Source organism: Phocoena phocoena, chromosome 7 (genome assembly GCF_963924675.1).
Source record: "Phocoena phocoena chromosome 7, mPhoPho1.1, whole genome shotgun sequence".
Classification (NCBI taxonomy): domain Eukaryota; kingdom Metazoa; phylum Chordata; class Mammalia; order Artiodactyla; family Phocoenidae; genus Phocoena; species Phocoena phocoena.
In genome coordinates, this window is record NC_089225.1 from 35,492,708 (window position 1) to 35,515,253 (window position 22,546).

The 22,546-nt window shown below is 38.1% G+C and overlaps 1 non-coding gene across 1 annotated transcript; it reads left to right on the forward strand.

Annotated features, from left to right (window-relative positions):
• Positions 1–5,065: 5,065 nt before the first annotated feature.
• LOC136126205 (U1 spliceosomal RNA) lies at positions 5,066–5,229 on the forward strand. Its single transcript, XR_010656094.1, has one exon. It is a non-coding gene; the product is annotated as a U1 spliceosomal RNA (small nuclear RNA).
• Positions 5,230–22,546: the final 17,317 nt, after the last annotated feature.

Sequence of the window (22,546 nt, forward strand, 5' to 3'; positions counted from 1 at the left end):
ATGACTGAAGTTCAGCAAGTCAAGTTTTTGCCTTTCAGAGAATGTAGAAAAATGCATGGACAACATTTCATCTTTTATATGTATGAATGTACTTTTGAGATGTGTGTGGGTATATTGTGTGTGGTTGTGTATGAAAAATGCTCTATGAGAGGAGAGGAATAAACCTCCTGTAGACCAACTCAGGGAAGTTATGGCAGAAATATTACAAAACTACAGGTAATCTGATCAGTAATTCTCTGAAATAAGTGAGAATACATTTCACACTAATATACAAACACTGCAATGTAGATCTTATTTATAAATTTCACTTGCACACAATCCAAAGGCAACTTGTTGAAGTTAAAAAAATAACTGAACTATGAATTGGTTTGACCTCTAAGCAGAGTCTATGGCATCGTGATGAAAATGGTAGTGCTACTAAAGTGAAATTTTGCATTTGAGGATGACACGGCTGTTATCTGAATGTCTGCGGACATCTGAGAAGACTTCCCACACTACAAGCACATTTGGCTCAAATTCCAAACTATACCTATTAAACTGTATACCCTTCAGACTGAGTCACCATTCTCTCCTTGTACCTCCTTGCTGATCTCACCCAACACTGAACTCTGCAATTCCGTGAGGTCTTACCCAGACCCTTTGGGAAAGCTCAAGACTATTACTATTTCCAGTGCCAAGAAACTCCCCAAAGGAGGGCAGCCTCATACTCCTACCGGCCCCCGGCCTCTACTATCAGCTTCCTCCAATCCATCTTCCATGCTTGCTGCCCAACTGATAGTTCCAATATAAAAGATCTAACTGTGAAACCTTGGCTTAAAGCCCTTAAAATGCTTCCCTGGTATCTACAGAGTAAACTGTAAACTCCTTTGCTTAGCATACAAAGAACTTCAAGATCTGGCCACTGCTGAAATGTCCAGTCTCATCTGTCATTTCCTGCCTTGCTCTTTGCAAGCCAGAAATATTGAACTACTTATAGTTCTCTAGTGGACCAGGCTCTGGTCTGGTGCCCCGCCTTTACACATGCTCTCCCTGAAAGAGTCCTCCCTGCCTGTGCACCTGACAAATCCATTCATTCTTCAAGCCTCAGTTCAAATGCGACCTCTTCTGAGGAGGCTTCCTTGACTCCCCAAGAAGCTGGCTGTGCCATTTCTCTGGTGATCTCATTCAGGTTTGTGCACATATCTTTAAAGGAGTCATCCTATTGTTTGATGGCACATCTCTTGCCTGTATTTAAATTACATGAGGGCAGGGACCACATCTTTCCATTTTTCATCCCCAGCATCCTGGATAGAGCCCGGCATAAAGTGAAGGTCAATGCGTGTTGTTGAATGAAGGAATGAATGAATGAGACATAGATGTTCTCCTCCAGTGAACAGTTCAGCAAGTAGAAATTGTTCAGACTCTTCAGGACTCTAAGGATACAAAAGGCAACGTTTCCAGTGGTCTATTTGGGCCAGTACTCTTGTGGTTTGCTCAGCAACCTAACTAACCTTGAAAGAGCATTTTACAAATGGCTGGCAGACCCATTTTAACTTCTTAGCGGTCATATCTTTGCAGTGGAGGTTTTGAGGGATATTATCCACTCAGTCTGTCCAGAGTCATCTGATCGTCACCTGCAGCTGACCACAAAACCAACTCATAAATACGCATTCTCTGTGTGATCAGAAGCAGCATAGCTGAGTGTGGTTAAGGGTGCACACTGAGGGACCTTAGACTGAATCCTGACTCTGTTACATACTCTTTATGCCTCTGGATGAATCTGTAAATTAGGAATACTGATAGTACCAGCCTCAGAGGGTTGTTGTGAAGATTAAGGCAAGTGTGTACATGTAATAATTGCTTAGAATATTTGTCACATAAAAAGCTCTAAATAAGTGTAGTTACTATTATTATCTTTTTTAAAAAACCTACCCTATTCCTCCTTACCTTCACACAAATTGGACAATAGCAGCCCTGCTCTGCATTGTCATGGAGCCCTGAAACAAGTCCAACCTCCCCTCACACTGAAAGTAACAAAGATCAGCCAGAGACGCACAAAGTCACATGCAACAATTGCTCAGAATCCTGGGTCTTGTTCTCAAGAAGCTGCTCCTCTGAGCTGAGCTCTGTCTGGCCTCAAACTCGCGGTTCTTCAACCAGAGCTGGATCTAGCCACTGGCCCTTGGGGTTGTGTTTTTATTGTGTCTTCTTAAAAATCTAATTAACAATTGCTCACAGACTCTGCTGTGGCTTGCCCTCTGGCTCTCCAGGCCTGTGTTACCTCAAGTAGAATTCTTAACAGTGGTTCCTCAGAACTCAGCCAAGACAGTCTACCATTACCAACAACCCACTCCCACACCCTCCCCCACCCCGCCGCCCCGCCCAGTCCACCAAAAATGGGAAGGAGTTAAGGGAAAGGGGAGAATTCTGACCATGCAGGTAGCAAATGACTCACAAAGAACAGTGAAGAATGGCTTGCAGAGCCTCCTGCAGATTCCCTAGTCTAACTGTAATCACAACTAACCTTAGAGTTGACATTTACTTGTCAGAAAAAATCAAAACAAAATAAAAAAACCTTCCAAGAAGCCCTAGGGATGGACTGGTATTTTTAAAGAGTGGATACACAATTAGATAAAAAATGGCTTGTTTCCTTGGGTTACAACCCCTGGGTTAGATTTTCTAGGATTTTCCTCACTATGAGAGTGGTAAAAAGCTTGACCACATGGGCTTAGGAGAAAGTTCCAAGATGGCAAAAAGCTCTAAGGTGATACTAACTCTGCTGTAGCCAAGGTCTACAGCCAGAGGATCAAAAGGAGTTCCCATAACTTAGTCCGGCTCACCAAGGGTCAAAGCTCAATAATGAGAGTGTACATTGCATTGATCCATGTCCTCTCTGAGAACCTTCCTCATGAACCTGCAGCAGTGGTAGGTCTCATGAAGAATTTGAGGGTTTTGAATCTCAGTTAACACAATTTTCAGACGTTGCTATTGTTCGAAAGTTTGGCGTTTCATCCATTTGGTCCATGGACAGTTTGCTCAGGGAGCCATCTCATTTCCTGAGATGATAAAACCTCATGATTGGAAACTACCTAAAGGTGCACTACTGGATGTAGTGAATGGACTACTGGTCCATTCACTCTGTTGGCAGCAGCTGCTAAATTCTAGCAACACAAGTCAAGGCCGCATTACTTAACACTGTTCTTAAAGATTTTCACAGAGGCTCTCCCTGGCCTGACGTGTCAATGGGGAGGTGTTCAGTTAGCATTGTGTGGGGCTGTATAAAATATATCCAAGAAGGAAGACCCAGTGTAAGTTACAAATCTATAAATCCAATTATGACCAAGGCTGTGTATGCCAATTTCACAATTAATACTTAATTTTAGAATTTTGTGTCTGAGTCTCTAAAACCATTTTCCTGCTTAAAATATTTTCTTTTGTCAATGCCTTGAAAAAATGGCCTAAGCATGTTTCATTCTGAGTTTATTCTTAACTTTCTAATATTTTGCCAAGGGACCAGCCTTTTGGACATTGAATGAGAGTTTTGTCCGTAATTCATACCATACCATTCTATTATACTTAGGTCCAAATAATTTTTAAGCATTAGGATCCCTCCTGGCTGAATCTAAAATTCACCCATAAAATCTAGATGCCTAGAAAAATTGAGAAGTAAAAATTATAACCTAGCAACACTATACATCTTGATTGTCGCATACTATCATACCTCACACAAATTGGCCCAATATGTAACACCCATTCCAAAATGTCTCATGTAAATGTGATAAGGACAGGCGGTAACCTAATTAGAATTTAGAAACGAACTGGCTGGATATTAGATTTTACTTCATAATGGACAAGGGAAATACAAAAGAAAGATTTAGCTAAATGTTAACTAAAAATGATAAGGCTTCAGAGGATGGCAATCATCCAATGTTCTCACTCAGTCCAAGGTTAAATTAGAAGTAGACAGTTAATAACTGCTTTGGTTTCTTCAGGGAATATTTTCTCCAATAGGATTCTTGGCTGAAGTGACATTCCTAATGTTTTTTCCTAAGGTCACTCTCATTGCTAACTTTATAAAAACAAATTTGTTAAAACCAAGTCTTTGAACTCTGAAAATTAATACGGTTTTATAAAAAAGATGACTGCTTACATAGATTCTCCACAGGGAGCTTCCTCCTAGAACTGTTATTTACATGGAACAAGTTAAGACTTCACATATAATGAAACTATTTTACCATTAAATAAAGCTATATTATTAATAACCAAGGTACCAGAACTGTCCATTCATAAAAGGCACATTCCTTTACACATTCTCTTTACACAAAATCAAAGTACAAAAAGTCAGGGATGAATTACCTGTCACCTCAGTTGGAATTAGAACTATTTTAATTTTTTTAATTGTGATAGTGCCAAGACTTAAAGCCCCTGCCATAAGAGACAGACCATGATGAAACTGAAGACAAAATATTTGGGGAAATCTGGCTTGGCCAAGATTATGTAATGGCAACTAAATATCTATGAGGGCTTGATTTAAAATGAGGCTAAACACAGAAATCCTGAGTACTGAATGGACCTCTTTACCTGTTTGTCCTAAATATAACTCATACGAACATATCCCAAATGGAATCCATTATTTTTCCTCCATCATATTTTGTATAACTCTGCTCTTCTTTTGGCTCAGTTATAAAGGTGTTACCAACTAAAATATACATGGGAATTCAGCATACAATAAATGTACACTTCCAGTCAGTAAGAAGATGTGTGTTATTAAGTGAATGGTGTCAGAAAATAATAAACCATTTGGAGAAAAAAGAAAACAAAATTGGATATCAATATTGAACACACTCCTTAAATTACTAAAGGCTAAAAAGGATTAAAAAGGAAACACGGGATATTTCTATTACCATATAATGGAAATGGTATTTATACAAAAGACATGCAACTCAAACTGTATTAAATTTTTAGTGGTCAATAGAATGACACTGAAAAATTATATCCAGCACATTTGAAATAAATTATTTTTCATCTTTAAGTCTTTAATAAAAGTCTTGACCTATAATCCCTCAAGAAAAGAAATAGGCAAATAATACTTACCTGGCAGGGGAGATACCATGATCACGAAGGCGGTTTTCTCAGGGCAAGGCTTATCCATTGCACTCCGGATGTGCTGACCCCTGCGATTTCCCCAAATGGGGGAAACTCGACTGCATAATTTGTGGTAGTGGGGGACTGCGTTCGCGCCCTCCCCTGATAAAAAAAAAATAGGCAAATAGTATGAACAAAGAGGTTACACACAGACACACACATACCTATAAATAGATAATAAATATATAAAACATGCTCAAACACCTTTGTAATTACATAAGTGCAAATTTTAAGAGAATACTACTTTTTACTTAATAGTCTTACTTAAATCAGTCTGATTATAGAGTTTTGAGAAATCAGGGCCACCATATTTCACGTGTTGCACAACTCCAGGAGCAACTGTTTCTGTAGGATTGTGTGTTGCACATTTTAGAAGCCATGCAGAAAACAGGTCATCACAAGCACTCACTGTTAATGACACTGTAAATGAATACAGATTCATGTTTTACATACTCTAACTTTAGAACTAGCATTTCATCTCTGGGAAAGTATCTCACTCACAGCCACTGAGAACAGCCTTGCAGGCTAACACACGGCCCAACTTCAGGCATTTCCATTCCCATAGATTATGGTGTGAATGACACCCCCAAAGGAGTTAGGTAAATAAGTGGGCCCTGACTTGGATAGCTTCTCTCACATGTGTGCAAAGACATATATGCAAGGATGTTCATAGAATAACCAGAAAACTGGAGGAAAAATGTCATCCAGTAAGGAATTACATTACTCTTGGTACATACACAGAATAGTTTAAGAGGCAGCCATTAGAAGAATGAAGAATCACTCTATAGATGATGATTTGGGAAGATCCCTAAGGTATGTTTTTAATTTAAAAAGCATGAAGTAAGTCAGAAAGAAAAAGACAAATACCGTATGCTAACACATATATATGGAATTTAAGGAAAAAAAATGTCATGAAGAACCTAGGGATAAGACAGGAATAGAGGCGCAGACCTACTGGAGAACGGACTTAAGGATATGGGGAGGGGGAAGGGTGAGTTTTGACAGGGCGAGAGAGTCATGGACATGTACACACTAACAAACGTAGTAAGGTAGATGGCTGGGGGGAAGCAGCCGCAGGGCACAGGGATATTAGCTCAGGGCTTTGGGACGGCCTGGAGGGGTGGGATGGGGAGAGTGGGAGGGAGGGAGACGCAAGAGGGAAGACACATGGGAGCATATGTATGTGTATGGCTGATTCACTTTGTTGTGGAGCAGAAGCTGACACACCATTGTAAAGCAATTGTACCCCAATAAAGATGTTAAAAAAATAAAAAAAATAAAAAGCAAAATTCAGAGCACTGCAAATACATGCTCTGATTTGTATTTTTTGGGTGTGTGTGTGTGTGTGTGTGTGTGTGATACTAATTGTATCACCATGGCAACAGTCTGCCTAATTCTGCCTGCCTCTTCATTTTCTTACACTAGCCCTCAACTTTCAAATCTTCATATGTCCCTGGTATAAACAGGCACGAGCCTCATCATGAAATAATAACCATGCTTTACTTTCTCTCCTATTCTACTGATATATGTGTAGAGTATCTTTCAGATTTAAAATCAAAACCTCTCCTCTAAACAAGAGCTAACTGATCAGGTGGATTGAATCTACCTCTGGTGGTACAATCTTACAAAAAATGCTTTTCCCCTGAAGGGTAATGATTTTGCAGGCTGTGGTAGGAGGTATGCCCTCCTCCCTCAAGATATATCCACTTCCTAATCCCTAACCTGTGACTATTACTTTATATTAAAAAAAAGGGCAAAAGATATGATTAAGGATATTGAAAGGTGAACCTTATCCTGGATTATAGCCAGGTGGGCCCTAAATACCATCACAATGTCCTTATAAGGGAGAACAGCATCCTACAGTTGTATAGAAAGCAGAATTTGTAAACAAAAATCTTGGACATCTAAACAAAATGTTGAAGCTGTGACCTAGTTTCTTTTTGCTGCTCATGATTAAATGAGAGAGGAAAGAGATAAAGAACTGTTAAACAAAAAGAAACCAGAACTTGATGACTTGAGAAATTCTCAGCCTATCCAAATTGCAAATGATGCCAAAATTAGGAGATTCACTGTTAGGAAAGCATGCCCTGGAGAGAAGTCTAAAGATACAGTTGGACAACCTCTAGCTAAAGAGATTAGGTGTGTGACTCATGGATCTACTCAATCATCCCAAGGAAGCCAGGAATTAAGATGGGATTATCCAAGAAAGGTCTGTGGAGGGCCCTCTTATTTAATGATGTGAATACCTATAACACACAGGAGACACACAAAGTTTTTAAGAATGTTATCTCAGGAGAAACACTGTCAGTTTGGACAGAAAGAGAGATAAAACAACATGAAAAAAGTCTGTTGGACTCCCTAAATTCTGCAAACAGGAAACATGCTTATAAATCTACTCAGCTACAAAAGTGTGCTAGCCTTCAAGGAAAAGGAAGAATGACTTTGAAGGGTGGAGACATGGATGCAAAGGGGTACAGAGCTGAGTGACAGAGGATTATTCCTAGGACTAGAAACCTGATATTTGTCTTGCAGGATCTGGAACTTGCTTAGAACTGGTAACCCTTTATTCCTTCCACTTTCATTCTTTTGGAATGAGCATGTCTATAACTGTTATAGTATACCTGTCCTCAAATTGAATTTTGGAAGTAGATAGCTTGTTTTCTGGTCTCACACATAGATAGATGGAGATAAATTTTGCCCCAGGAGGAATCATGCCCGACTGTCACCTATACTTGATTTAGATTATTTACAGGATGAGATCTGGGGCTTTTGAGCTAATGTTCTTTAGATGAAATTTTGGACTTGAGTGGTTACTAAAATGAGTTAAGACTTTTGAAGTTGTTGGAATGGGCTGGCTGTATTTTGTATGTGGGACAGAGATGAAACTTTGGCAGCCAGAAAGAAAATTGTGGCAAACTGAAAAAATGACACCCCAAAGATACATGCACTTTCTGATCCTTGAATATATATTACCTTATATGGCAAAAAAGTGAATATTATATTTTATGGCAAAAATATGATGACGTTAAGGGTCTCGAGACAGAGATTATCTTGGATTATCCAGGTGTGCCCTAATTACAAGTGGTGTCCTTATAAGAGAGTTGGAGAGATATCAGTCACAGACACACAGGAGAGGAAGCAATATGATCACAGAGGCAGAGACTGGAGTGATGTAGCTACAAGTAAAAGAATGACAACAATCACCAGAATCTGGAAGAGACAAATAAGGGATTCTCACCTTGAACCTCAATAGGAAATGTGCTCCTGCTGATATCTTAATTTTTGGACTTCTGGCCTCCAGAACTATGAGAGAAATAAATTCTCATTGTTTTAAGCCATCCAGTTTGTAGACATTTCTTACAGCAGCCCCAGGAAACTAACATAGAGTAAATAACAAAGAGTGTGGATTTAATTAATTTTATTATTAGAAGGTAGAAAGCACTTAAGAAGAAGAAACCATATTTAAAACACTGTTCTTCACTCTAACGAACTATCCTTCCTGATATTCTGGCAAGTAGAAACTGATAAAAAGTTTACAACCTGTTAGTGGTCATGGCAAGGGAAATAATTGCCTACAGACTACAATGATTGAATAGCAAATTTTTCCTTTCCTTTTGCTCCCAGGCAATGATATCAAAGGAAGATTTGCAGAAACACCTTTACTAAGTTAAAATTTATTACCATGTTCCTGGATTTTAGAAAGAACAAAGACAGGGTTTAGTGTAGACAAAATACTTTTATGATTTCCAGTCATTTGACCTTGGCAAAGGCACTTTCCTTTTATGAATCTCCATTTCCTCATATTAAAATGGGGATGGTGAATTAATCTCATGGGGTGGTTGTAAGGTTTATATTATAACAAAAGTGACACATAACAGGCACTCAAAAATATCATTAGTCCTATCATAAAGTGCATAAGAACCTTATAATTCATCTCTTTTTGCTTTGACCTCTAGGAGGCTCAGAAAAAAATTTAATGTTTGTTATAGTAACTCATTAACCTGAATGATTAGTATATGGTGGTTTATTTTTCTATCAATATTTTTAATTTTCTGTTAATTTTAACAACTTTATTGTATATTTTATTATCATAAGCTGCTATCTGGAAACAGATTTGATAGCTATAATTAATAAATGATAAATTATGATCTGTTCATACTGTCTATAAAGATGCCTGTTTATATTTCCTAACCTGTGCTTATTTGCTTTGGTGGCTAAGTGGGGGACTCAGAGCATTTAGCAGAGAGAAATGTTTGCTCTCTTCAAACAATTATCCAGGGGAATTACTCCCACCTTGGGAAAGGACATCTTCCTTTAGTATGAACATGTTTAGAAATGTAGCAAGGCCATGGCTACTCTCTATGCACGGAAGAAAAACCTTTGCCAGGAAACACTAAAGAGCTGCTTGTGGGCATGTAATGCTTAGAATAAGTATCAGAAATATGTGTGAGAGAGAAATAAAGTTTGTATTCTAAATATCAGTAAGCCGAGTAAAATTTGACATTTAAATCTCAAAAATTAATTTCCAAAATATGCAAACAGCTCATACAACTCAATGACAAAAAATCAAACAAGCCAATAAAAAAATGAGCAGAAGACCCAAATAGACATTTCTCCAAAGAAGGCATATAGATGGCCAACAGGCACATGAAAAGATGTTCAACATCACTAATTATTAGAGAAATGAAAATCAAAACTACAATGAGGTACCACCTCACACAGGTCAGAATGGTCATCATTAGAAAGTCTACAAATAACAAATGCTGGAGAGGGTGTGGACAAAAGGGAACCCTCCTAACACTATTGATGGGAATGTAAATTGGTGCAGCCACTATGGAAAACAGTATGGAGGTTCCTTAAAAAACTAAGAATGGAGTTGCTATATGATCCAGCAATCCCACTGCTGGGCATATATCCAGACAAAACTATAATTCAAAAAGATACATGCACCCCAATGTTCATAGCAGCACTATTTACAATAGCCAAGATGTGGAAGCAACCTAAGTGTCCATTGACAGATGAATGGATAAAGAAGGTATGGTATGTATACACAATGGAATATTACTCAGCCATTAAAAAGAATGAAATAATGCCATTTGCAGCAACATGGATGGACCTAGACATTATCATACGAAGTGAAGTAAGTCAGAAAGAGAAGGATGAATACCATATGATATTACTTATATGTGGAATCTCAAATATGGCACAAAATGAACCTATTTACAAAAGAGAAACAGACTCACAGATATAGAAAACAAATTTATGATTACCAAAGGGGATAGGGGGTGGGGGAGGGATAAATTAGGAGTTTGGGTTTAGCAGATACAAGTTACTATATATAAAACACATAAACAACAAAGTCCTACTGTATATCACAGGGAACTAGATTCAATATCCTATAATAAACCCCAATGGAAAAGAATATGAAAAAGAATACACATAAACTGAATCACTTTGCTGTACACCAGAAACTAACACAACATTGTAAATCAACTATACTTCAATATTTTAAAATCTCCAAAATTACAGGATATATTTCCACTGCACACATTCCACGTAAGACTAACCCTCCCCAGCCTTCAGGCCTCCCCTGGGAGGAGTGAAAGGGAGGGACAAAGAATTCTTCCACAGGCTTCTATAAAGACTATACCTCCTCCCAACCACTTGTCCTTCCCAGACTCCCACCATCTGGATAATTCTTTTTATGCCCTCCATTCCTGTAATGTTAGACACTTGAGAATATCTAGGATTCCCAAGTCACCCTTCAACCCCTAGAATCAAATCCACATATGGCTCTGTACACTCTCCAATTTTCTAACCCTTGACACCCTTCCAATGCCTTCTGGAACTTTAGTATCAGTCATCAATAAATCACTCAAATTCTTCTGAAGATGCTCTTCAGAAGGTTCACCTTTTTGCTCTAATGGAAATCTGACACCCATTGAAGACTCTCTCTTTGGTCCCTCTAAAGTGACAGCTGTTTCCTTTCCCACCCCCTTCTACCATGGGCCCTGGAAACGGGCTGAGTCATCTTTGCTCCTCATGCTGCTTCCAGACCACTCTCTTTCCAATCTTTCTTTAGAACCCCAGCTTTTTATGTAGTGTCATCAAACTATACCACCCACCACTTCACAGTTTATACCCCTCGTTCTGGATGACTTTAACTACTGGATTGCTATCACACTCTTCAAATACTACCCACATTTTGGTGCTTTGAATACCCACATTCCAAGACTCTGGACTCTCAGATCATTTACCCCTCATCTGTAATGTCCTGGAAGTTATACCTTGTCCTCCACACTTCAGCCAGTCATTCCCATGCTCACACCTACACTTTGTCATAATCAAGAACTAACTACAACCCTCCATCAACTCAGTTTCAAGCTCCCCAAATTCTTACTGCATCTACCTAAATTCCTTCTACCTTGCTATAATGCCCTGACTCCAGTAATTCTTCAGCCCCGCTAGAACCTCCAGTCCACTGATTCTAACTCCTTTTCATAGGACCTCACCACTTCTGCTTGATACGTATCTCCTTTTGGCTTCAAGACTGCATGTTCTGACTTGAGAGAACCGACTTGAATTGCTTCTCTGCCTTCTTTGCTCATTCTTCATTTCCCCAATCTCTTATTATTGGAATCTCAGAACTCAATCTTGTATCCTTAATTTTCTCCAGACTTTAGTGCCTTTAATACCATATATGCATTGAAGGCTCCCCCAAATTTTTACCTACCTTGTACAGTACAATCCAGGCAGCTCCTCTGAACCCCAGACTCATGTATCTAATGTCTACTTAGCATCTCCACTTGGATGACAGTCTTGTGGAACTCATGCCCAGAACTAAACTCTTGATCTTCATGTACCATCTCCTTTCCATTGTCTTCCCCATCTCAATTAATGACAACTCTTATCGTTCCAGTTACTTAGGCCAATAACCTTGAAGTCATCCTTCACTCTTTTCTTTTTCTATCTAAATTTAATCTGGATGGCTCTGCCTTCAAAATCCAAAATCTGACATTTTCTTATCATTCCCAGCACTATCATCCTGGTTCAAGGTGATCATATTTTGTTTTGATGATTACAATTGACCCCTAACTGCTCTCCCTCTTTTGTGTGTGTGTGTGTATGTGTGTGTGTGTTTTGGCCACACCGAGTGGCATGTGGGATGCTTCCCTGACCAGGGATCGAACCCTGGCCTCTGCAGTGAAAGCACCAAATCCTAACCATTAGGCCACCAGGGAACTCCTACTGCTCTCCCTCTTTACTCTATTCTCAGCATAGGGAAAGAAAATATATTTTTTAAATAGAAATTATGTTTATTCATTATATTTTCAAACCCCTCTTGTATCTTATTCCTGCCCCCTGGTACTCCTTATCCCTCTTTCTCTGCTTTATTTTTCTCCATATCATTTATCACCATTCACTATACATATTATATATTTTACTTATGCATTCTGTATATTGTCTGTCTCTCTCCAGTAGAGTATAAGCTCCACAAATGCAGAGATTCTGTCTGTTTTGGTCACAGCGCTAGACACATAGTAGGTGATGCTCATTCAACCTCTTTTGAATGAATGAATCATATCATGATGGCTGTCTATATTAGTTAGCTCAAACTGCCATAACAAAATATCACAGAATGTGTTACTTAAACAACAGAATTTTATTTTCTCACAGTTCTGGAGACTGGAAGTCCAAGATTATGGTGCCAGGGTTGGTTTCTGGTGAGGTCTTTCTTCCTGGCTTGTAGACAACTGCTTTCTCACTGTGTTCTTACATGGCTTTTCCTCTGTGATTCCATGGAAAGGGAGAGATCTCTGCTGTCTCTTCCTCTTCTGATAAGGATATCAATCCTATCAGATTAGGGCCCCACCTTTATGACTGTATTTAAACTTAATTACTTCCCTAAAGGACTGCAGCATGAATTTGAAGGGCACCCAATTTAATCCCTAACACTGTCCAAGAGGAGAAGCTAGTGCTTGGAGAAACTTTAAGTTCTAAAAGGAGGTGCCTTGCAGTATCAACCCTGTCAATAACTCACACCCATATGCAGCTTCTCAGTTAATATGCCACCAAGTTTCTGTTCCTACTTACAGATCTCCTCCACCACCTGGACCAACCTTCATCCTTCATCCCTTCCAGTACTCAGTACTTTCATTGGCTTGTTTGCATTAGTGTTATCTATACACAGGGAAGAAATATCTATAGGTATAAACTGATTAGTACTAAACTCTAAGTCTTAAGTGTTGTTCACTGCTGTATTCCCAACCTCACCTAGTGGCAGGCATGTAGTCAGTCCTCATTAAGGATTTATGAAATGAATGATCTTGTAGAGCAGAACCAGGTCCTTTACCCTTGTGCTTCTCAACTTGGGGCAGGCAGCACACTGGTGTTTGCCCCATGTGCTTGTGCTTGCAAGAAGACATGGGATAAGCATGTGCACCTCTTTAAAGCACAAATTTGACTTGATTATAAGTCATTTAAAACATGTCATGGGGGGAGGGATAAATCAGGAGCTTAGGATGAACACACACACATTACTATATATAAGATAGATAACCAACAAGGACCTACTGTATAGCATAGGGAACTCTACTCAATATTCTGTAATAACCTATATGAGGAAAGAATCTAAAAAAGAATGAATATATGTATAACTGAATCACTTTGCTGTACACCTGAAACTAACACATTGTAAATCAACCATACTCCAGTAAAATTAAAAAAAAAAAACATGTCGTAATGTTAAAGCCAACTTTGGTCTATTGCAGAAAAAGAAAGCAAAGTTCACGTAAATGTTGAGGCTAAGATGGTTTCCTCAGGCACCACTCTCTCACCTTCCCCAAGGATCTATTTAACTCTGGGTTTTCCCACTAAATACTAAGTGCTACCAGTTACCAGAGAGAAAATGCAGAAGACACTTAAACCTATTCACAGATTCATACAGAGAAATGTAAGTCCAAGTTCAAGGATGACTATTATGAACTCATATGGAGATTGTTTCCATTGCTTTCTCTTAAAAGCACAAAAAAGAGAATTAGACCATATATAGGAACCATACAAATGCAGCCTTAAAGAGACAACAGGGCTTCCCTGGTGGCACAGTGGTTGAGAGTCCGCCTGCTGATGCAGGGGACACGGGTTCGTGCCCTGGTCCGGGGGGATCCCACATGCCGTGGAGCGGCTGGGTCCGTGAACCATGGCCGCTGAGCCTGAGCGTCTGGAGCCTGTGCTCTGAAACGGGAGAGGCCACAACAGTGAGAGGCCTGCGAACCGCAAAAAAAAAAAAAAAAATGCCATTGGTAATTTGATAGGGATTGCATTGCATCTGTAGATTGCTGTAGGTAGCATAGCCATTTTCACAACGTTGATTCTTCCAACAACATGGTACACCTCTCTATCTGTTTGTATCATCTTTAATTTATTTCATCAGTGTCTTATAATTTTCCACATACAGGTCTTTTGCCTCCCTAGGTAGGTTTATTCCTAGGTATTTTATTCTTTTTGTTGCAATGGTAAATGGGAGTGTTTCCTTAAATTCTCTTTCAGATTTTTCATCATTAGTGTATAGAAATGCAAGAGATTTCTGTGCATTAATTTAGGATCCTGCAACTTTAGCAAATTCATTGATTAGCTCTAGTAGTTTTCTGGTGGCGTCTTTAGGATTCTCTATGTATAGTATCATGTCATCTGCAAACAGTGACAGTTTTACTTCTTCTTTTCCAATTTTTATTCCTTTTATTTCTTTTTCTTCTCTGATTGCCATGGCTAGGACTTCCAAAACTATGGTGAATAATACTGGTGACAGTGGACATCCTTGTCTTGTTCCTGATCTTAGAGGAAATGCTTTCAGTTTTTCACCATTGAGAATGATGTTTGCTGTGGGTTTGTCATATACGGCCTTTATTATGTTGAGGTAGGTTCCCTCTATGCCCACTTTCTGGAGACTTTTTATCATAAATAGTGTTGATTTTTTTCAAAAGCTTTTTCTGCATCTACTGAGATGATCATATGGTTTTTCTTCTTCAATTTATTAATATAGTGTATCACATTGATTGATTTGCATATATTGATAATCCTTGCATCTGCGGGATAAATCCCACTTGATCATGCTGTATGATCCTTTTAATGTGTTGTTGGATTCTGTTTGCTAGTATTTTGTTGAGGATTATTGCATCTATATTTGTCAGTGATATTGGTCTGTAATTTTCTTTTTTTGTAGTATCTTTGTCTGGTTTTGGTATCAGGGTGATGGTGGCCTCATAGAATGAGTTTGGGAGTATTCCTTTCTTTGCAATGTTTTGGAAGAGTTTGAGAAGGATGGGTGTTAGCTCTTCTCTAAATGTTTGATAGAATTCACCTGTGAAGCCATCTGGTCCTGGACTTTTGTTTGCTGGAAGATTTTTAATCACAGTTTCCATTTCAGTACTTGTGATTGGTCTGTTCATATTTTCTCTTTCTTCCTGGTTCAGTCGTGTAAGGTTATACCTTTCTAAGAATTTGTCCATTTCTTTCAGCTTGTGCATTTTATTGGCATAGAGTTGCTTGTAGCAGTGTCTTACGATGCTTTGTATTTCTGAGGTGTCTGTTGTAACTTCTCCTTTTCATTTCTAATTTTACTGATTTGAGTCCTCTCCCTCTTTTTCCTGATGAGTCTGGCTAATGGTTTATCAATTTTATCTTCTCAGAGAACCAGATTTTAGTTTTATTGATCTTTGCTATTATTTACTTTGTTTCTCTTTCATTTATTTCTGCTCTGATCTTTATGGTTCCTTTCCTTCTACTAACTTTGGGTTTTGTTTGTTCTTCTTTCTCTAGTTCCTCTAGGTGTAACGTTAGATTGTTGATTTGAGATTTTTCTTGTTTCTTGAGGTAGGCTTGTATTGCTCTAAGGCTTCCCTCTTAGAACTGCTTTTGCTGCATCCCATAGGCTTGGATTGTCATGTTTTCATTGTCATTTGTCTCTAGGTATTTTTGATTTCCTCTTTGATTTTTTCAGTGATCTCTTGGTTATTTAGTAACATATTTTTTAGCCTCCATGTGTCTGTGTTTTTTGTTTGATTGTTTTTTTCCCTGTAATTGATTTCTAATCTCATAGCACTGCGGTCAGAAAAGATGCTTGATATGATTTCAATTTTCTTAAATTTACTGAGGCTTGATTTGTGACACAAGATGTGATCAACCCTGGAGAATGTCCCATGTGCACTTGAGAAGAAAGTGTAATCTGCTGTTTTTGGATGGAATGTCCTATAAATATCAATTAAATCTATCTGGTCTATTGTGTCATTTAAAGCTTCTGTTTTCTTATTAGTTTTCTGTCTGGATGATCTGTCCATTGGTGTAAGTGAGGTGTTAAAGTCCCCCACTATTATTGTGTTACTGTCGATTTCCTCTTTTAGAGCTGTTAGCTGTTGCCTTATGTATTGAGGTGCTCCTATGTTGGGTGCATATATATTTATAATTGTTACATCTTCTTCTTGGATTGATCCCTTTTTCATTATGTAGTGTCCTTCCTTGTGTCTTGTAACATTCTTTATTATTAAAGTCTATTTTATCTGATATGAGTATTGCTACTCCAGCTTTCTTTTGATTTCCATTTGCATGGAATATCTTTTTCCATCCCCTCACTTTCAGTCTGTATGTGTCCCTAGGTCTGAAGTGGGTCTCTTGTAGACAGCAAATATATGGGTCTTGTTTTTGTAACCATTCAGCAAGCCTGTGTCTTTTGGTTGGAGCATTTAATCCATTCTCGTTTAAAGTAATCGATATGTATGTTCCTGTTACCATTTTTTAAATTGTTTTGGGCTTGTTTTTGTAGGTCCTTTTCTTCTCTTCTGTTTCCCACTTAGAGAAGTTCCTTTAGCATTTGTTGTAGAGCTGGTTTGGTGGTGCTGAATTCTCTTAGCTTTTGCTTGTCTGTAAAGCTTTTGATTTCTCCATCGAATCTCAATGAGATCCTTGTTGCGTAGAGTAATCTTGGTTGTAAGTTCTTCCCTTTCATCACTATTAAGTATATCGTGTCACTCCCTTCTGGCTTGTAGAGTTTCTGCTGAGAAATCAGCTGTTAACCTTATGGCAGTTCCCTTGTATGTTATTTGTCATTTTTCCCTTGCTACTTTCAATAATTTTTCTTTGTCTTTAATTTCTGCCAATTTGATTGCTATGTGTCTCGACATGTTTCTCCTTGGGTTTATCCTGTATGGGACTCTCTGCGCTTCCTGGACTTGGGTGGCTATTTCTTTTCCCATGTTAGAGAAGTTGTCGACTATAATCTCTTCAAACATTTTCTTGGGTCCTTTCTCTCTACTCCTTCTGGGACCCCTATAATGCGAATGTTGTTGCATTTAATGTTGTCCCAGAGGTCTCTTAGGCTGTCTTCATTTCTTTTCATTCTTTTTTCTTTATTCTGTTCCACAGCAGTGGATTCCACCATTCTGTCTTCCAGGTCACTTATCCGTTCTTTTGCCTCAGTTATTCTGCTATTGTTTCCTTCTAGTGTATTTTTCATTTCAGTTATTGTATTGTTCATCTGTGTTTGTTTGTCCTTTAATTCTTCTAGGTGTTTGTTTTTTAATTCTTCTAGGTCTCTGTTAAACATTTCTTGCCTCTTCTTGATCTTTGCCTCCATTTTTTTCTCAAGGCCCTGCATCATCTTCACTGTCATTATTCTGAATTCTTTTTCTGGAAGGTTTCCTGTCTCCATTTCATTTAGTTGTTTTTCTGGGGTTTTATCTTGTTCCTTCATCTGGCACATAGCCCTTTGCCTTTTCATCTTGTCTATCTTTCTGTGAATGTGGTTTTTGTTCCACAGGCTGCAGGATTGTAGTTCTTCTTTGAAATACCACTTTATACCTCTTGGTTTTTGTTAAGTAATTTTTTTTTTAAGTATTGACAATGTTATAGCAAAACAACTCTCTTACAATGCTAGTATGAGTGTTAATAGGTATAACTCATTGGAAAGAATTTGGCAAAATCTAGTGATGTGGAAAAGATATAAATCCTATGAGCCAGCTGCAATTGCCCTCATAGGTTTAAGGGGTGCATTAAAAATAAGGTCAATATATTCAATGCAGAAATATTTTTACTAGTAAAAAATTGGAAAATATTATATTCTTCAGATGTATATTTACAAAAAATGCCACACAGCAGCCAAAATGAATGAGCTAGAACTCTGAATATTAACAGGGTTGAATCTCAAAAGTTGAACAAAAAAAAGCAAGGTATAGAACAATGTGTAAGTATAATGCCATTTATATAAATTTGAAGTATAAGAAGAAATATAATTGATCAGTGAATCTCTCTAATAAAATGTCATCCTTTAAAAGTAATGAACATTAAATATAGAATAAGGATTAACTTAGGGTTGGGGGTAGGGAAGAACATGTGATAGAGCAAGGGTGCAGAGGGAATTAACTTTTCTTTAAATGGATTATTTTGTAAGCAGAGGGTTGGGTATATTGGAGTTCATCAGATTATTGTTAGTAATTTTTTTGTGTACATAATATAAAATGAATCATAAAAATCTGTTGAATCCAGTGTTTGATTACACTTGTGTTCGAAGTAGTTTAATAAAGCCAAGTAAAAATGTCACATCAGTTTCCATATTTCCATTAAGATGACAATTCTGTCACCGTATGTGACTTGATACCAGTTAATGTTTTGCTTTTTCTTTTCCTCTAGATGAATGCCTGAGTGGAGATTAATCCAAATGTCAAAAATAAAATAAAATGAAATCAAATAAAAGGAATAATTGAGAAGAACTAAGTCCTTTGTAGGGTGAGCATCCTTTGGCAAATCTCCCTATGCTAATTTAGACATGCAAACAAATAAACACATACCCATCTTGACCACGGGTATGTGTTTACTTGTTTCTCTGTAGAATGCGAAACCGTCTCTGGTTCAGGGCTGAGTCAGTGTTTTAGTAGTGGCTCCATCTCGTCTTCTTTTACCTTCAGCATATTTCTTTTATGCTCTGTGCTTGTAAAGATCACACACAACTATTGCATTTACTAAGTATCATTATAATTGTTTAATAGCTTTCTATCCTAAATAAAAGTCAATCTGTGCCCCTGTTGCTTGTTCCTCACTTGTATTTCTATCTTTGTGCAGATACAAAGGCACAAAGACAAAAGTTATCCAGCACATGAGAGTTGCAAATTCAGATGTCACAGAGGCTAGGAAAATAATTTAAATAAATGATGCTGGCCAGAGGTAAAGGAAAAAAATATCCTTTCTTTTAGGCACAGATACTAGTGAGGTCCAGGCTATTTTCGGGAAGTAAAAATACAGGTTCTATATTACCAGATCCTCCAATTGTTCAAAAGATACAAAAAAATCTAGGTCTGTATGTTAAATCTCTTGAATTTTAAACGTTGGCAACTAATTTAACATATAATTTTAACCCTGTTTGGGCTAAACCAAACAGATCTGCAGCCATGATTAGCCCCTGGGCTGCCAGTTGGAGACTTCTGCTCCATACACTATGGAAACTGCTGATGAAGAGAAAGCAACTTATCCTTGGGATGTAAAACAACAGCAAAAATAAAAAACCCTTCAACAACCAAAATAGTTTGTTTTCCTAAAACAGTAGGGAGAACTCAACAGTTCCTTAGAAGTACACATGTATTTACAGACGCCATTTGGAAGACAGCTCCAGGAAGCCACCAGATCCTCTGCTTCAGAACTGTGTCTTGGGCTTGATCCTTGTCACCCTCTGGAAGTGTAAGCAACTTTTGGCAAGAAAGAGCTCTTTGTAGGAACGAGCTCTCTGAAGGAGGTCCTTTTTGTCTTGTCACTTGAGCAAAGCTATATTGTAACTAACCTTAAACCAGGCACCCCCATGCTCTACTCATCTCCAGCCCAAAGCACACCTTTCAAATCTTTTGATCACACAATACCTTGCCTAATCTGTTGGTTCTTTCCATAGATTGTCAATTTTAAAAAGTGCACAATGTGAGAGTTGAGAGTTAAGTTTTATTTGGGGCAAAATGAGGACTATAGCCTGGGAGACAGCATCAGAGAGCTCTGAGAAACTGCTCCAAAGAGCTAAGGGGGAAAGTCAGTATACATGTGATTTTGATGTACATGCAATCAAGCACATTTTTTTTGCAGAAGGTTTCTGCTAGTCTCATGAAGGTTACTGCTAGTCAGGAGGAGCAGACATCACCATGAAGGATTTTTGTGCTTTTCTAGATATGAGGAGATACAAAAATTGGGCTCATAAAATCAGCTCCTGAAAATAACTGTCTGAAGACGTGTTCTGCCAGTTTTTCCCAGAGCACAAAGTGCCTCATTTCTACTCTCCACCCTGTATTCCTTGCAGAGGGTGTTGAAAGTCAGCAGTTGCAGCAGCACATGATTTAATCCTTGTAGAGGCAGATGGAAAGTGCCAATGGCAAGTGCCAATTTGTAGTTGACAGATCAAAGAAGTAGAAATGAAGAATAAGTAATTAACAGGTGACCAGATCTCTTCCCTAGCTTCCCCTTCAGTAATCTCACAAACAAACTATGGAACAAGATAGCATCTGAAGAAAGATCGCGAGGCGTTGACAAGCCTGCATGCAGTGGGAGATGGTGATGAGTCTGATCCCCTATCTCCATGATTAACTGAAATTACTTCCCCTTTAAAACTTTCCCTTTAAAAACTTTTGTGGCTGAGCAGCATCTTCAGAGTTGGTTTTTGGGACACAGGTCTGCCTTCTCCCAGATTGCCAGTTTTTCTGATTAAAGCAACTTTTCTTTCTACCAACACTTGCCTCTTAAGTATTGGCTTTTGAGCAGCAAACAGCCAAACCCGAGTATGGTAACAGAAGTGTTTAATCAGAGGTGGGATGACCCCTAGACCAGAGGGCCAGAGAGGTGATTCTAGGTAAGTGGCTGCCCTTCCACGTTTGTCATTAAATGACTGTCTGCTTTTTCATTATTGTTTTCATTTTTTGTTTTAAATACTCGGGCATTTAGAAATATTTGTCACAATTCTTAAAACAACTCCTTTAGAAACAATTTAAATGTCTAAAAGTAGGCAAGTTGTCAAGTAAATTGTCACAAACATCAAGTGAAGTATGAGGCTAGTGTTAAATCCATCATTATAAAATCTATATTCAAGGTGGAAAGTATGAAGAGTGTTAAAAGAAGTAGATTATTTATATTATGATTACAACTGTGTACACTGTATAAAACATCAGCTCATTGCTATCATAGCTGTTTTAAGGTACTGGGATTAATGGTCACTTTTTTTCCCTTCTTTTAATTTTCCATTAGTTATATTATTTACATAATTTAAATTATCTTCAAACCAATGTTTAAAATTAAACGCCCCTTTTCAGAATTATGTAAACAAAAGGATTATCACCCTCCCCCCACCCCAGAAACCTAGGGGTGTTACAGTAAATCTCTCTCCAGGTAGAAGATAGAAGAGCCTCCAACTATCTGTTTTCTGTATTCTCCCATCAGGATTCACCAGAAATTTATCAAGGAAGCCTTCATGATTGAAAAGTTCCCTAGAAGATATTCCATAATGCTATGGTTTCAGATCTCTGTTTTTCCACGAACTTTCTCTGGAGTCTTATAATCCACATTTGCATCAAATACCACATGGTTCATGTGGTGGGGGAGGGGAAACTGGCTTGCTTTAATATTTTTGTGAGTTTCCTTGCTTACTGTTTCTAAGTGAAAGAAGCAAAATTGGTGGTCCAATGGACATAAGAGTCAAAGGAAGCTCAAAAAAGTAAGCTCCTAACTCTTTGCTTCACTTGCTTCAAGCATTAAAATTCACCCTTTTCATCAACAAAGGAAGGATTCTCTAAAACAAATGCCAAATGACATGCCAATCTCCTGTTATTCACAACATTAGTTTGAAGAAAAATTCATTTGTATAGGGATGGTAAGGTTAGATGCATAAATTGTTTTGAAATATATGTTTTCGCACGTGGTATTTGAATTAACTGGATAAAATCTAGGATGTATTCTGAGCACTGTTTCCAGATTAAGTTACTATTCATGGCAAATAATTGGGGATGGGGGTGGAGGGGAGCTAATTCTTATTGAGTATCTGCTGTGTCCTAAGATCTTTACATATATTATTTCCTTTAATATGTAAAACAGTCTCACTTGGTAGGATCATTACCTTAATTTTGCAAAGGAGAAATAAGATCAGGGAAGTGAAATAACTTACCCAAGACAAACAGCAAATATACGGTATAAACAGGATTTAATCCCAGGTGTATCTGATTTAAAAACCCATACATGTTTCATTCTCTTAGGCTTTCTTGACTACAGTCTATTGAAAACCTGTTCTAAATTAAGAAAGTAAGTCCTTTGTTCAGAGCTACATGTATCATGTCAATATTTTGGAAAGTATAACATGCTGAGTTGTTTTTCCTTAAGTGCTGTGATCTGGTGAATAGCCAATAAAAACTGGATG